Source organism: Capra hircus, chromosome 7, assembly GCF_001704415.2.
Source record: "Capra hircus breed San Clemente chromosome 7, ASM170441v1, whole genome shotgun sequence".
Classification (NCBI taxonomy): domain Eukaryota; kingdom Metazoa; phylum Chordata; class Mammalia; order Artiodactyla; family Bovidae; genus Capra; species Capra hircus.
This window is the reverse complement of record NC_030814.1, coordinates 88,552,346-88,565,613: the sequence shown is the minus strand read 5'-3', so window position 1 is coordinate 88,565,613 and position 13,268 is coordinate 88,552,346. Positions and strand designations below refer to the sequence as shown.

Genomic DNA, 13,268 nt, shown 5'->3' with positions numbered 1-13,268 from the left:
AGTGTCAGAGTGTTGCAGCGTGAGAAACACTTGTTAGTTTTAGAGGTGGAGGAAGGGTCTATGAGCCAAGGAATGCAGGAAGCCTCCAGAAGCTGGAAAAGTCAACAGAATGATTCTCCTCCAGGAGCTCCAGAAGGAAAAGAGCACTTCTGAAAACTGCATTGGTAACATAATAAATTTGGATTGTTAAAAGCTACTAATTTTGTGTTCATTTGTTATAGCAACAATACACTACTACACACTGGCTTCTGTAAAACACAGATTATAAGTAAGGGGAAGTGGAAGCAGGGACCAGCTGGAGGTCACTGTGTCCCCCAGACAAGAGATGTGAGAGCCTGAACCACAGCAGCGGCAGAGAGGTGAAGAGGAGCAGAAGGACCCCAGGAGGGGAGGTATTGGCCAGTCAAGTTCCAGACATTACTGGAATGCTGAAGCGGCTTTCTTTAGGCTCAGGACCTGCCCAGCTCACCCTAGGCAGCACCCTCTGTAGAAGGAGGAAGTTTGCACAGGGGGGTAAGACCACCTCCAGACACAGACACCATGTGCTTACTTGACAGGGACCTGCCAACCCCTTTCCCACAAAGAAGTCCAGGAACTTCCAGGAACATGCTCTAAGAAGTAACAACCTAGGAATTTCTACCAGGAAGAAAGTAGCAAGTGTTCCAGCCAAGCATGAGGCCTTGCTGTGAACCTTTTTTTATTCCTAAGAGAGATTTTGTAATCCTGGAAAGGAGGCATCTAAAATTTAAATACACATATCTTAAACCCAGGTGAAACACAAACATGGTTTTACCTAACATGTAGAAATTTCATGGTCAGTAGAATAATGCAGAAGTTACAGAAAGAGAATAAAGGAGAAACTAGGAGACCCTCTCTCACCATCTCCTCCATTCCTAGCTAATGATTCAGACCCGCTAAGAAAGTGGGATTCTAATTTGGCCCAACCTAATAGGGCTATTGAGAAGAGGGAATTTTAGATATATTCTATTTTACACCAAAAGCATAAATATAGACACACTAAGAAGAAGTACCTTGGAGGGCACTCAGTGGTGACAAGGAAGTCTTGCCAACCTGCTGTGGCTCTGCAGACCACAGAGACCTGGCTGGAAGCTTGGAGCAGACACACAAGGACGCAGGAGTGCCTGCAGATAGCAAATACTAGGCAGTCCTGGGAACATTCAAATGGGTTAATTTTAAAACAGTTATTGTATAAACTGTTTTTCTGTTGACAAAAGTGACATGTTTATTAGTGGAAAAAACAAACATTTCCTGTAGTCCCAATGGTTCAGAGGTAACTTATTTGTAAATATTTCTTCCAATAATTTTTGAGATTCTCACACACAGACATACATACAAACATACACTTTCTAACAATATTAGGATACTGTGCATATTTTCTTTTGCAACCAGCTTTGTTTTATCTAATAGTATATAATTTTTCCATGTCATTAAATATACTTTTAATAGTTGGCGCTATTCTATCACTATTTTTCCATGGTATTAAAATCTCTTAATTAATCCCTAATTGCTGGACAACTAACTGGTTTCTAACTTCATGATAACAGAAGTCAGACTGGGAGGAACAGCCCATTCTATAAGAAAACCTCCTCACTTAAAATCTGTGTCTGAAGCTCAGATTATTTCTTAGGGTCGTGTTTCACACCTTTCAGCCATCCATACATCACTATTATTATTTTCCCATAATTAAATGTCATATATACTGTACTTAACATTTCCCTTTAAATCAACTCATCTCTACCCTTAAATAAATGTATTAAAAGCAAACCTTATTTACTACCGTAAATGGAAAGCCAGCATTAAATGTCATAAATGAAGACAGTCATAAGAATCAATACAATGGGAAACACAATGGTGTCATGAAAATATAGTTGATATTGCTATCCCTTTGCTCACCCTTTCATATCAAGTGGGAGATTAGGAAGGTTTAACACTGTGTTAAAGACATACTAGTACCAAGCTGAGATTGTTCTCCTTCCCCTGATCAGAAGATTGGAAAGGAGTTGACCAGAGGAATAACCTTCTCACCATGGGAGTCAGTGTTATGTGACGCTGCAAATATACCCCACCTAGAATTACCCCGTACCACCTGAAAAAAGCCCAAAGGCAAGCATGTTTTAGGATACATGCTGAAAGTAGAATCACTGGGATAAAAACATATGGACACTTTAAGAAGGTTTTGATAAACTCCATCCAAGTTAGTTTTACCATTAGAGTGCCTGATTTACTTCACCCTCAAATACTGCCATAAACAAAAATGGTAAGCTTTGTAGTGTAAGATATTCAGCAGCTGAATTTTCAAAGCTATTTTCTTTCATATTCCTCTGGCCAGTTTCTGACGCTGGGGGGAAGGCAATTATATAAACCTTCAGCTAGTGATATTGCAAAACTGATATTGCACTTGGTTTAACCAAGCTAAAGTAAACTCAGTAAAATATGAGGAAGTGACTTAAGCATTTGCAAATATTTTAGAATGCTTTTGTTCTGGCAAAGGTCAAATGAGGATCAGAATAACATGGATTCACATAAAACTTTTGAGAAATAGAGAGACCCAGAGAGGCACTACTCTTGAGACACAAGTCACTAAAAATTTTCAGTATGTCAATCAAAACTCTAAAATAAATATATGTTCAAGCCTTCCTATCTTGGTATGATAGGTAATTGCAAATATGTTACAAATTAATGCAATTCTTAAGAAAAGACTTCTAAAATATAAAAATAAAAATGTATTTTGAAGCGTGAAGAGTAAATAACAATAAGAAGCTTCCAGACTATTTCAATAATTCTCAGGCAGACACACACATATGCATGTGCCTGTGGGAGAAGAAGAGAATTAAAAACATGCTAAAATGCTTCTTATGTTTGGGATGAAATTGGAGATTTTAATTAATTTTTAGCTTTTGTAGGAAAATGTTTACCTACGCTTAGGGCTCCTAATAGGATACAGAATTCCAAGTCACTGAACGAAATGAAGGAAAGAAAGAATGGAGCCAAAGACACCTTGATGATTTCAGATGTTATAAGAAAAAAGAAACGATATATAAACAACACAACTCAGTAACAAAATACAATCAAATTTTCCAAACAGATATGAACAGACATTACTCCAAAGAAGATATACAAATGGTTAATAAGCACATTAAAAGATGCTCAATATCATTAGTCATCCAGGAAGTGCAAATTAAAACCACCATGAGCTAGAAATTTACACCTGCTAGGATGGCTATAATAAAAAATAGACACAAGTGTTGGTGAGAATGCAGACAAATTGAAACACTCATGCACTGCTGGTAAGAATGTAAAATGTTGTAGCTACTTTGGAAAAGTATGGCAGCATGGCAGCCCACTCCAGTACTCTTGCCTGGAGAATCCCACGGACAGAAGAGCCCATCAGGCTACAGTCCATAGGGTCACAGAGAGTCAGACACGACTGAAGTGACTTTGCATGCATGAACTGGAAGTTTAAGCACAGAAATACCATGTGATCCAGCAATTCCACTTTTATTGATAGGTATATACCCAAGACAAATTAAAATATATGCTTACACAAAAATTTGTACATGGGTGTTCACGGAAGCATTATTCATAATAGCCAGAAAGCAAAAACAATCTAAATGTCCATCAACTGATGAATGGATAAACCAAATGCAGTATAGCCACAGGATGGAATATACTGGGCAGTAAAAAAGGAACAAACTACTGATCCATGCTATAATGTGGCTAAACCTCCAAAAGATTACTCTAAGTATACAAAGCCAGTCACAACAAACCACATATTGTACAATCTCATTTATACAAAATGCCTGAAAAAGGCAAGTATATAGAGGCAGAAAGTAGATTAATGCTTGCCTAGGGCTGGAGAGGGGAATATTAAGGGCTGCTGGAGAGTGGTTGCTAATGAAATAATATAAATGTTCTAAAATTAGATTATGGAGATACACCCTCTGCAAATATATTATAAACCACTGAACTGTATCCTTTTAATGGGTGGATTTTATGGTATGTAAATTATATCTTAATAAAGGTGCTAATAATAATAATAAATGAAGACCATAAATGAAGTTAACAGATGGGTGACCAGACTAGGGGATGATTTATAACACTGCCATTGCATGAAGGATTAACAGTTTAGTGAGCATACCAATATATAAGGATCAAAATGAAAACCAGACAGAAAAATATCAGAAACCTAACGTAAGAGAAAAGGAGACAAACAGGCTGTTCACAAATGGCAGAACAATATGATGTGATGCTCAACTAAAACAGAAATGGAGTTCTGCTTTAACCTACTAGTTTGACAAAAAAATTAGTAAATTAGATAATAGTAAGTGCTGGCAGATGATGGGAAAGGGACCCTTCATGCACTCCTGATGGGAGAAAACTGATGAAGCCATTCTGCAGCACAAAGCAGCAGTTTTTAGTAAACGACATCATACACATATTCCAAAATTAGCAATCTATCTACCCATCTATTGACAGAGGATAAGATGGCTGGATGGCATGACTGACTCCATGGATATGAGTTTGGGTGAACTCTGGGAGTTGGCGATGGACAGGGAGGCCTGGTGTGCTGCAATTCATGGGATCACAAAGAGTCAGACACGACTGAGCGACTGAACTGAACTGAACCCATCTATCTATCTCAGAGAAGTTCTTGCTGGAGAACACATGGCTTTCTGGTGCAGCACTGTTAGTAGAAGCAAGGAGATGAAGATCACCTAATGACTATTCCCAGGAGACTGCTTAAGAACGTGTGGTGTACACTCTTGATAGAAAAGTGCACAACAGCCAGGACTAATGAATTACACTCACATATATCAAGATGGTTTGACTTAAAAACATGATGCTGAGGGAAAAAAGAAACAGTATGAGGCAATTATAGCTGCCCAGTGGTTGGGACTCCTCGTTCTCACTGCCAAGGGTCCGGGTTTGATCCTTGGGAAGTAAAATCCCACAAGCTACACAATGTGGCCAAAGAAAAGAGAGAAACAGTATGAGATTTATAGCATGATGGCTTTTATTCAGATAAGTAAAACAAAAGCAAAACATGACATACCTTTCAAAGACACACATTTTCTGAGAGGATATAAGGAAAGATGTAAGAACAAATATGTCACCATGCCTGCCCAAGTATGCAAGCATGGGAGGGAGGGTGCTGAGAAATGGAAGATAAAAGGAGGAAATAAAATAAAACAGATGACTCTAAACAGACCAAGGATTATAGTGCGCCATTAACTTCAGAGTATGAGCAATTTAGTTCTGAAGTCCTGGCATCCTACGGAAAATAAAATCCCACGCATTATTTTTTTCTGAAAAATGTAATGAAGTTCATCACATGCTAAACCAATGAGTAATAAAGCCAGGAGGAAAGAAGGCAGTGGGGAAGACAGAGGCTTGCCTGATCTTTAGTGGAGTCATTCAGTTTTCACCATCATGGAAGATGGTGATACAACAAAAGAACCCGGTATGGTGAAAATGCTGTGGATGGTGTCTACTACAACCCCCTGCCTCTCCACCCACAGACAGAAGAGGAAAGGGAGAGAACCATGCATTACAGCTTAAATTTAGTTAACAGGAGAGAGAGAGGAGAGAGAGACATTATGGAATTCCGAAGAAAAGAAATAGCTTGTTGAAAGCACATGGCACAAATCAAAGAATCTGATTTTCTGGCTCATGACAGAGGTGGTATTTTCTAAAAGGTGGTGAATTCTCACCACCATCCTGAAGCAGAGTATAAAAGAGGAACTCCATGTTTTAAAAACTAGGAAGGACCTATATCTTTGGTTAAGGCTGTTATCAAAGTTAAGGTTATTCAAGTTTTCTTTCAGTAATGAGTGTTATGATCAGATACATGTGATTAGACAAAAGTTGACTAAAATGGGGGTGGTGTTCTTGGTATTGCCTACAGAAACCATCTTCACTCAAATGTTAAATCAAGTGCCTGCAGATTACTCCTAACATTTAGTGTCTTCCCTCATCTACACAACTGGTTTTGCATATGTATATTTTTTCTTGCAAGGGAATGGGGGGCACCCAAAAGCAGAGACTGTCCCAACAGCCTTGAGGAGGAGCCCAATTCTGAGCGGGCATACAAGATCTGGGCGTTCATCTTTCACCCTTCTGCTGGCGGACTCTGCACAGAAAGCGTCCTTGTCTTGGGTGCAATGAGGAACTCTATCAGCCGCTATCCCTGACCGTTTCTGCCAGTCATGGATAGGGGCTCCTGCAGAGTCAGCCCCTGTTTTCACCTGGACAGAGCCTTGGGAAGCGGGTGGGATCCTGACCTGGCTCCTCTCCATACCTAGGACGAAAAGAGACTAGTCGCAAGCTTCCTGGTTCAGGGCGCGCTTGGAGGGCATCCCAAGTGCGTGCAAGCGCACCAGATCTGAAAAACTTGGCTAAACAAGCGAGTTTTGGGGCCGCGTGCGGAAACAGAGGAGTTTGATAGGTAAGAAGGGGTAAAACTATGAATTCCTCCCTGCTGGGCTCAGGTGAGACACTCTTCTCAGCATTTTATATACATCCTCCCACTTTGATTTTTATCGAAACTCTGTGGGAGTGGGGGTGGGGCGGGACGGGGGAGGGTTGGGGCGGCATTTTACAAAAAAGAGAATGTGTGCTGGGAGGGGTGGCCTGGCTTGCACCCGTCCCACCTCGACCTCAGGCTGCCAGATCCTTGGCACGTTAGTCCGAGGCTCGCCCAAGTCTTCCAGCCCGGCCTGGAGGACCAGCGCCCCGAAAGCCCCAGTGCTGCCGCATCTCACGCCCTCCCAACCCCGCGGCAGACACCCCCCAGCCGGCCCGCCAGCGTCCAACGGCCGCCTGGCGTCCCGCCCGCGCGGTCCGCAAGGAGGAGCCCGCGAGGCGACCGCGAAAGGGGCCGCGCTTACCTCGCCGGGTGCGGGCTGAGGCTCCGGCTCGCCCGCTCCAGGCTGGCCGCCCCGCACGGTGCGCCCCTCGCCCGACGGCTGCCGCGCAGGCTCTGGACACTGCCACTTTCATTTTCCTCAACGCTCTCGGCAAGAAAGCGAAAGCGAAAACGGCCTAGAGGCGGGCCCGAGTGCGCGGAGAACGCGGAGCGCGGGCCGGCAGCCAGAAGCGGGGGCCCAGGCCTCGGGTCTGCGCACGGCGGTGCCGGCGGCGCTCCGGCTGGAGCCGCGTCCCCGAGATAAGCCAGCCCAAGGCGCTCGTCGCGGCGGCGCAGCGTGCCCTCGCCCGGCTACGCGGCCCGCGGCGCCTCGGTCCCCTGGCGCTGCTTCCCTCGTCTGCCTTTCGTTTCAGCGCCCGCCGGGGCCTCGCGGCTGCAGGCGGACCCCAAACCTGACTGCGCTTCGTGGGTTTCTGGCCTGAGCAGGAGGGTGCCGGCCTCTGTGGCCGGGAGCACGTCACTGAGGGGTCCCCGTGGGAGGCGCTGAGGGAACGGGCGGGTTTCGCTCGCAGACCCCCGGGGTCCGGCGCTCCCCAGCCCAGACATGCGCACTGGTCCCTCGGCCGAGCTGGGGGCACCAGCAGGGCTGACAGTCGGGTCCTGACCGTGAGGTACCAGGCTCCTCATCCTGGGCCAGCGGAGAACTAAAAGTCAGTGATGTTTGTGAAATGAGGGACGCTTCGTTTGATAAGGAAAACTGAAACTGCAAGTTTAAGGTTTGGACCCCCTGGCCTAAGTGGTGCCCATCAATACCCGAGGGTTTAGAGATTCCAGGTTCGATCAAGCACAGATTCTGGCACTTTTTGGCTGTGTGATTTGGAGCAAAATATTTATTCCTTTTAGCCTTAGTTTATTCTCCTCTAGGATGGGGATAAAAACCATACCTACCTCGGGGTTGTGGGAATTAAATGATATACGGGAGAAAATACTTGGTATTTTCTATTAGGCTCTAGGTGGGTTCTGTGAGGGCAGCGATCAAGTTGTTTTTCTGGATGCTTGATAGACATTCTCTAACGGTCAGCTGAAAAGCGATCGTTTCCAAAGTTTGAATCTTGACGTAGAACAGAGGGGGAGGGGGTCAATGCAGTCTATTTGGAGGGCACCTCACACTGAGCCTGACAATTAGCCCCTGTAATTATGCCCCTGCTACAAAGTTTGACAGAAGACTCTACAGCTCTGTCCAGCATCAGCCACTGACATCTGAAAAATAATTCTGTAGGCACTTCCATGACGGAGAAGGCAATGGCATCCCACTCCAGTACTCTTGCCTGGAAAATCCCATGGACAGAGGAGCCTGGTAGGCTGTAGTCCATGGGATCACTAAGAGTCGGACATGACTGAGCGACTTCACTTTCACTTTTCACTTTCATGCATTGGAGAAGGAAATGGCAACCCACTCCAGTGTTCTTGCCTGGAGAATCCCAGGGACGGCGGAGCCTGGTGGGCTGCTGTCTATGGAGTCATACAGAGTTGGACACGACTGAAGTGACTTAGCAGCAGCAGTAGGCACTTCCATAGAAACCAAAACACACTGTCAAGACTCCATACTCTAAACACAATTTACCATGGGTTTCTTTGGTGTTTTTTGTCACAGAGTGGTCTGATAACTGGAACAGAAAAACAAAACAAACTGCTTAATCTGCCAGAATCACTTTGGTTTGCCTGTGTGTAGTTTAGGCAGTTCCCTGCACGATGGAGGCCTTCATCTGTTACTGATGTTGTGGCTTTTTATGTGTCCTGGCAGTGTTTCCCTCAAGAGCAGGTGGGGAGGTGGGGCAGGCCAAATGATGACCTTAGAAAAACATGCATCTGCCTCTGGAAGATGATGCTTTTGGTGTGCAGTATGAAGTAAAAAGATAAACAAAAAACAAAAACCAAAACAGCCTAGGAGCCTCTCCCTTGTTAAAGGGCGATGATGCTTGACTCTCTAACAGCAAAGTAGACCTGAATCTGCTTCTGCATAAGAAATATGTCTAGGAGATTGGGGGCAGGGAAATGAGAAGAAAAGACACTTGGAGATAAAGTCAAATCCTTGTTACCTTTTATAGATGTTACCCATGGAAACAGGGAGGTGCCAGGAGGTAAGGGCTAGCCTGGAGTCTCGGTGATTTCCCAAGGTCTAGATTTGGTCCTTGACCTTGTGGGATCAAAACTTTCATTTTTTCAGTGTTCCAACATTGATTAAAAATCAGCGAAGTATAAAATCAGAATGCAAACTTACTGATTTCATTAACTATTTGCTAGACACTTATATTAAGTACATTACATATATGGCCTCATTTAATCCTCTCTTCAGTCATGTGGTACCTTGTGATCATTTTTCATTTGGGGAAAAATGATGAAGGAAATCCCCAAGATCCCACAGTTAGGGTGTATATAAATGGTAGAATCAGGGTTCAAATAAAGGTCATCTGATTCCAAAATCTGGAGCCTAACTGTTTCTGTGAGAAGCAAAACTGTCTAGAGAACTGGACTCTAGAGTTTTCCTAATGAATGCATTATCTTCTCCTAAGTGTGCAATTTGGAGCCTAAACATTAGAAAGTGGGTTCACGAGCTTGACAGAGAATCGGAAGAGTGAATTATCTGCCTTAAATGTTTAATGATAACAGCCTTGGGTAGCCTGGTATGTCTTCTTCCACACCAAAGGTCAAATGACCTGCTGGGAGGACTGGGCACTCATTCCTGCTGTCCTGGCTGGCCCTTCTCCTTGGGACGGTGCCCGATCGACCCTCAAATTTTATTTATGCTTCATGGGCTGCTCCTTCTCAGATGTGCACATTCCTTTTTTAGATAAAATAAGGCCTTACTGAATAACAGTATTGGTAGGCCTTTTAGGTCCTAGAGTCTTCCTTTCTTTTTATGGAAGTGTATCTTTGCTCTGATTGACTTGACTTATAATCTGTGTGTTCCAACTCTTTGGGGGTAACTCACTTTATTTTCTTACCCTCCTTGACCTTCTAAATCTAAAATATTATGCAATAGCAAGTTCTGTAATAAGCACTTTATCCAAGCCTGCAGTGCTCATCAGTGAAGACCCAAAAATCTAAGTCCAAGGTGAGAGCTCAGAAATTTTATCATGGTCAGAGAGGAGGAATGGAATTGAGGATGGAGATAATGCTGTGTAGCTAGCTGCTACTGCTAAGTCGCTTCAGTTGTGTCCGACTCTGTGCGACCCCACAGACGGCAGCCCACCAGGCTCCGCCGTCCCTGGGATTCTCCAGGCAAGAACACTGGAGTGGGTTGCCATTTCCTTCTCCAATGCATGAAAGTGAAAAGTGAAAGTGAAGTCGCTCAGTCATGTCCGACTCTTAGTGATCTCTGGACTACAGCCTACCAGGCTCCTCTGTCCATGGGATTTTCCAGGCAAGACTACTGGAGTGGGGTGCCATTGCTTTCTCCATATGTAGCTAGAGAATGATATAAATGGAAATAGATGGTTAGAAAAGAAAACACCTGGTGTGTGATTCAAATAAAAAGTGAAAAAAATTTTTTTAATCTTTTAGATACTTCAGTCATTCAAAAAGTGTTTTGTGGCAACTACAAAATGCAGCCACTCTGCTAATCCTAGGGATTCAATAATGAGTGAAAATAGATAGTCTCTGCCCTCAGGAAACACAGTTTAGTGATATAGTCAGACAATCAAATGGTCAGTCAATTATAGAATAGTGTCCTGAATGTTACAAAGGGAATTTGATTCTATGAGTAGGATTAGAACTTCCCTAGGGGGAGGGAGAGAATCAGAGAAGTCTGCTTAGATGAAGTGTTGTTTGAACTGGGAAGAAGAATGAGGATTAGTTAACTGTAAAGGGGGATATGGTTGGAGAAGAGATAATCAGTGAAAGAAAGCATGTGCAAAGGTCCCAAGGCAGGAAAGAACCAACCTGGTGCATATGAACCATTATCTATCTGATACCCCAAAGGGTCAGTTGAGCAGTTAGGAGAACCCAAGTCCCAGGAGGCTGGAGAGCAAGGCAGAAGCCATATCAAGTAGAGCCTTGAAGGTCATGCTAAGGACTTAGGTCTTTATTCCATGAGCACTGATGTTGTTTAAGCAAGGAGTTATATCATCAGACTTGTGTTTTGGAAAGATTGTCTGCTGTGTGGTGAATGGATTGAAAGATGGTCACCAGTTGGGAGCAAGATGATGGTGGTAGTGGTAGAGGAGATGGAGAGCAATAGACAGATGTGAGACCGGTTTAGGAGATAAAATGGTCTAGGAATATACCAATGGATTGGGTCACAGAGATAAGAGAGAAGGAGACACCAGGCATGATTCTCAGGTTGCATAATTGAATGAATGATTCTGGCAGCCATGTAGGTATTCAGCTCTCTCTTCAACAGCCCCTTCTAGGGCTTCCCTGGTGGCTCAGTGGTAAGGAATCTGCTTGCCAGCGCAGGAGACATGGGTTTGATCCCTGATCCAGGAAGATCCCACATTCTGCGGAGCAACTAAGCCTGTGCTCTAGAACCCAGGACCCACAAATATACTGAGCCCACGTGCCTCAATTACTAAAGCTGGGTGCCCTAGAGCCTGTGCTTCCCATGAAGAGAAGCCACTGCAATGAGAGTAGCCCCCACCCTCTGTAACTAAAGAAAAGCCCTCTCAACAACAAAGACCCAGCACATTAAAAAAAAAAAAAAAAAGCCCCCTTCTACGATAAACATAGCTGTGAGCCTGCAACCACTGCACCTTCAGATCCACTGCAGCGTTCACACAAGGCCTCACACTCTGCTTGCTACCAGTCAATGAACCATCACAGGGCAGGTTCCAGAGCCAGGTCATTTCTGCCCAAGGTGGGACTCCAACAACAAATCTATATTCCGGGACTTCCTGTAAGTGTGGCCAACACTTTCCCAGAACTGCTTTGCAGTCTGAGGCTCTTTCTACCTAGTCCTCCTTCCTTCCCTCTCCTCTTTCATAAGGCGACGTACCTGCATCGTCATCTGAGTCTCTCTGCCTTTTCTTGCTCCTTCTCATCTTAACCCTTCATGAGCACTTTCCCCATTAAGCTCACATGTTTAATTCCATCTTGCCATCTGCTCTAGGACTCAAACTGACACAACAATGCCCTTCACTGAGCTGGAGAGTCTGGAAAAGGACCCTATTTTGGAGGACTTTGGTTCTGCCCACATTGGGTGAGGTGTCAGATGGGCAGGGGACCTCTCTATCCACTTTCCCATTCATAAGATATATTCTGCTCTACTATTAAACTATCAGCTGTGTCCTCTGTGTGAGCTGGTATCTTCTTTATAAAATGTTTGTTCCATGGATAATCTCTGAACCTCAGTTTAGAACTCAGTCCTGTAACTTTGGTCTCTACAGAAATATGACCAACCAACAGCAAAAATATCTTTCAACATTCTTGAGGAGAAGGCAAGAATCAAAAAATAGAAAGAAGTGAGCAATTATTCTTGAACAATCTAAGGTAAATTATTTTTCTTTAGGTGACCCTGGTTTTCTGGGAAAAAGAAGTCTTTTTAATAAGTGTTCCCAAAGGGAAAGACATATATTTGGCAGTACAGATGGAAATCTCTGTCATTCTGTGTGAAAAATAAGTTAGCACACCAAAAGTCACTCTTGCTCTGATATCTTTCTCCCTGAGCAAGTTTCCCTTGGAGAGCTTGGTGGCATAGGATGACCTGGCCATTGAGAATGCCTGTTGGAGTGAATCACCTGTGAGAGGGCAGAGCTCTTTAGGTCCAACACCGGCTTATCCTACTGAAGCAGGCGTGAACACAAATCATGACTACTACTGCGCTTTCTCAAAGGACAAACAATTCCTTCACTAATCCCAGACCCCAGAAAATCCATCCCCGTCTCACTGTGACGTGTGGAGGCTGACAGTAGGTGAGTTTACATGTTTTGTTACCTAGCTTTTGAGAAGCCCAGATTCCATTAGTCTGCTTGGACTAAAAAGAAAAAGAAGTCTGTGTGAAATATATGTATTTCTTGAAATATATTTTCCTGAGAGGTCTGTCCCTCATTAAGGAATGAATGAGTAAAAGTATTTGTTGAAAAACAACCAAATGTACTTTAGGGTTAGAAGATCTGTCTTTTTCTCCCAAAGGTAGTTATAATTCCCTTCATGAAACCAAACAGAAAATAAAGATTAATTATTTGTAGACTCAAAAATTACATTGGAGGGAGGAGAAATAGCAATATTGTTATCAACACAAATTTAGTTCTGCTATGTACTTTACGTGCATGATCCAATTGAATCCTTATAAAAACCTAATGAGACAGGTTAAAATAGACCACCTATTCAATAACTGAGGAAACTGAGTCTCAGAACGGTTAAGTGAGTTGCTCAAACTTATAGG

At 43.6% G+C, this 13,268-nt stretch overlaps 2 long non-coding RNA genes across 4 annotated transcripts in view; one reads left to right on the top strand and one right to left on the bottom strand.

The window, feature by feature from the left end:
* LOC108636385 overlaps nt 1-7,735 on the bottom strand; it is a 78,322-nt gene extending 70,587 nt beyond the window's left edge. For 2 of the 3 annotated variants that reach the window (XR_001918330.1, XR_001918329.1), the window contains exon 1: nt 6,909-7,735. This is a non-coding gene — a long non-coding RNA (uncharacterized LOC108636385). The remainder of the gene's footprint in view (nt 1-6,908) is intronic. The other variant, XR_001918328.1, reaches the window with a different exon arrangement.
* The window catches only part of LOC108636386, a 22,305-nt gene continuing 15,224 nt past the window's right edge, over nt 6,188-13,268 (top strand). The window contains exon 1 of the long non-coding RNA XR_001918331.1: nt 6,188-6,466. This is a non-coding gene — a long non-coding RNA (uncharacterized LOC108636386). The remainder of the gene's footprint in view (nt 6,467-13,268) is intronic.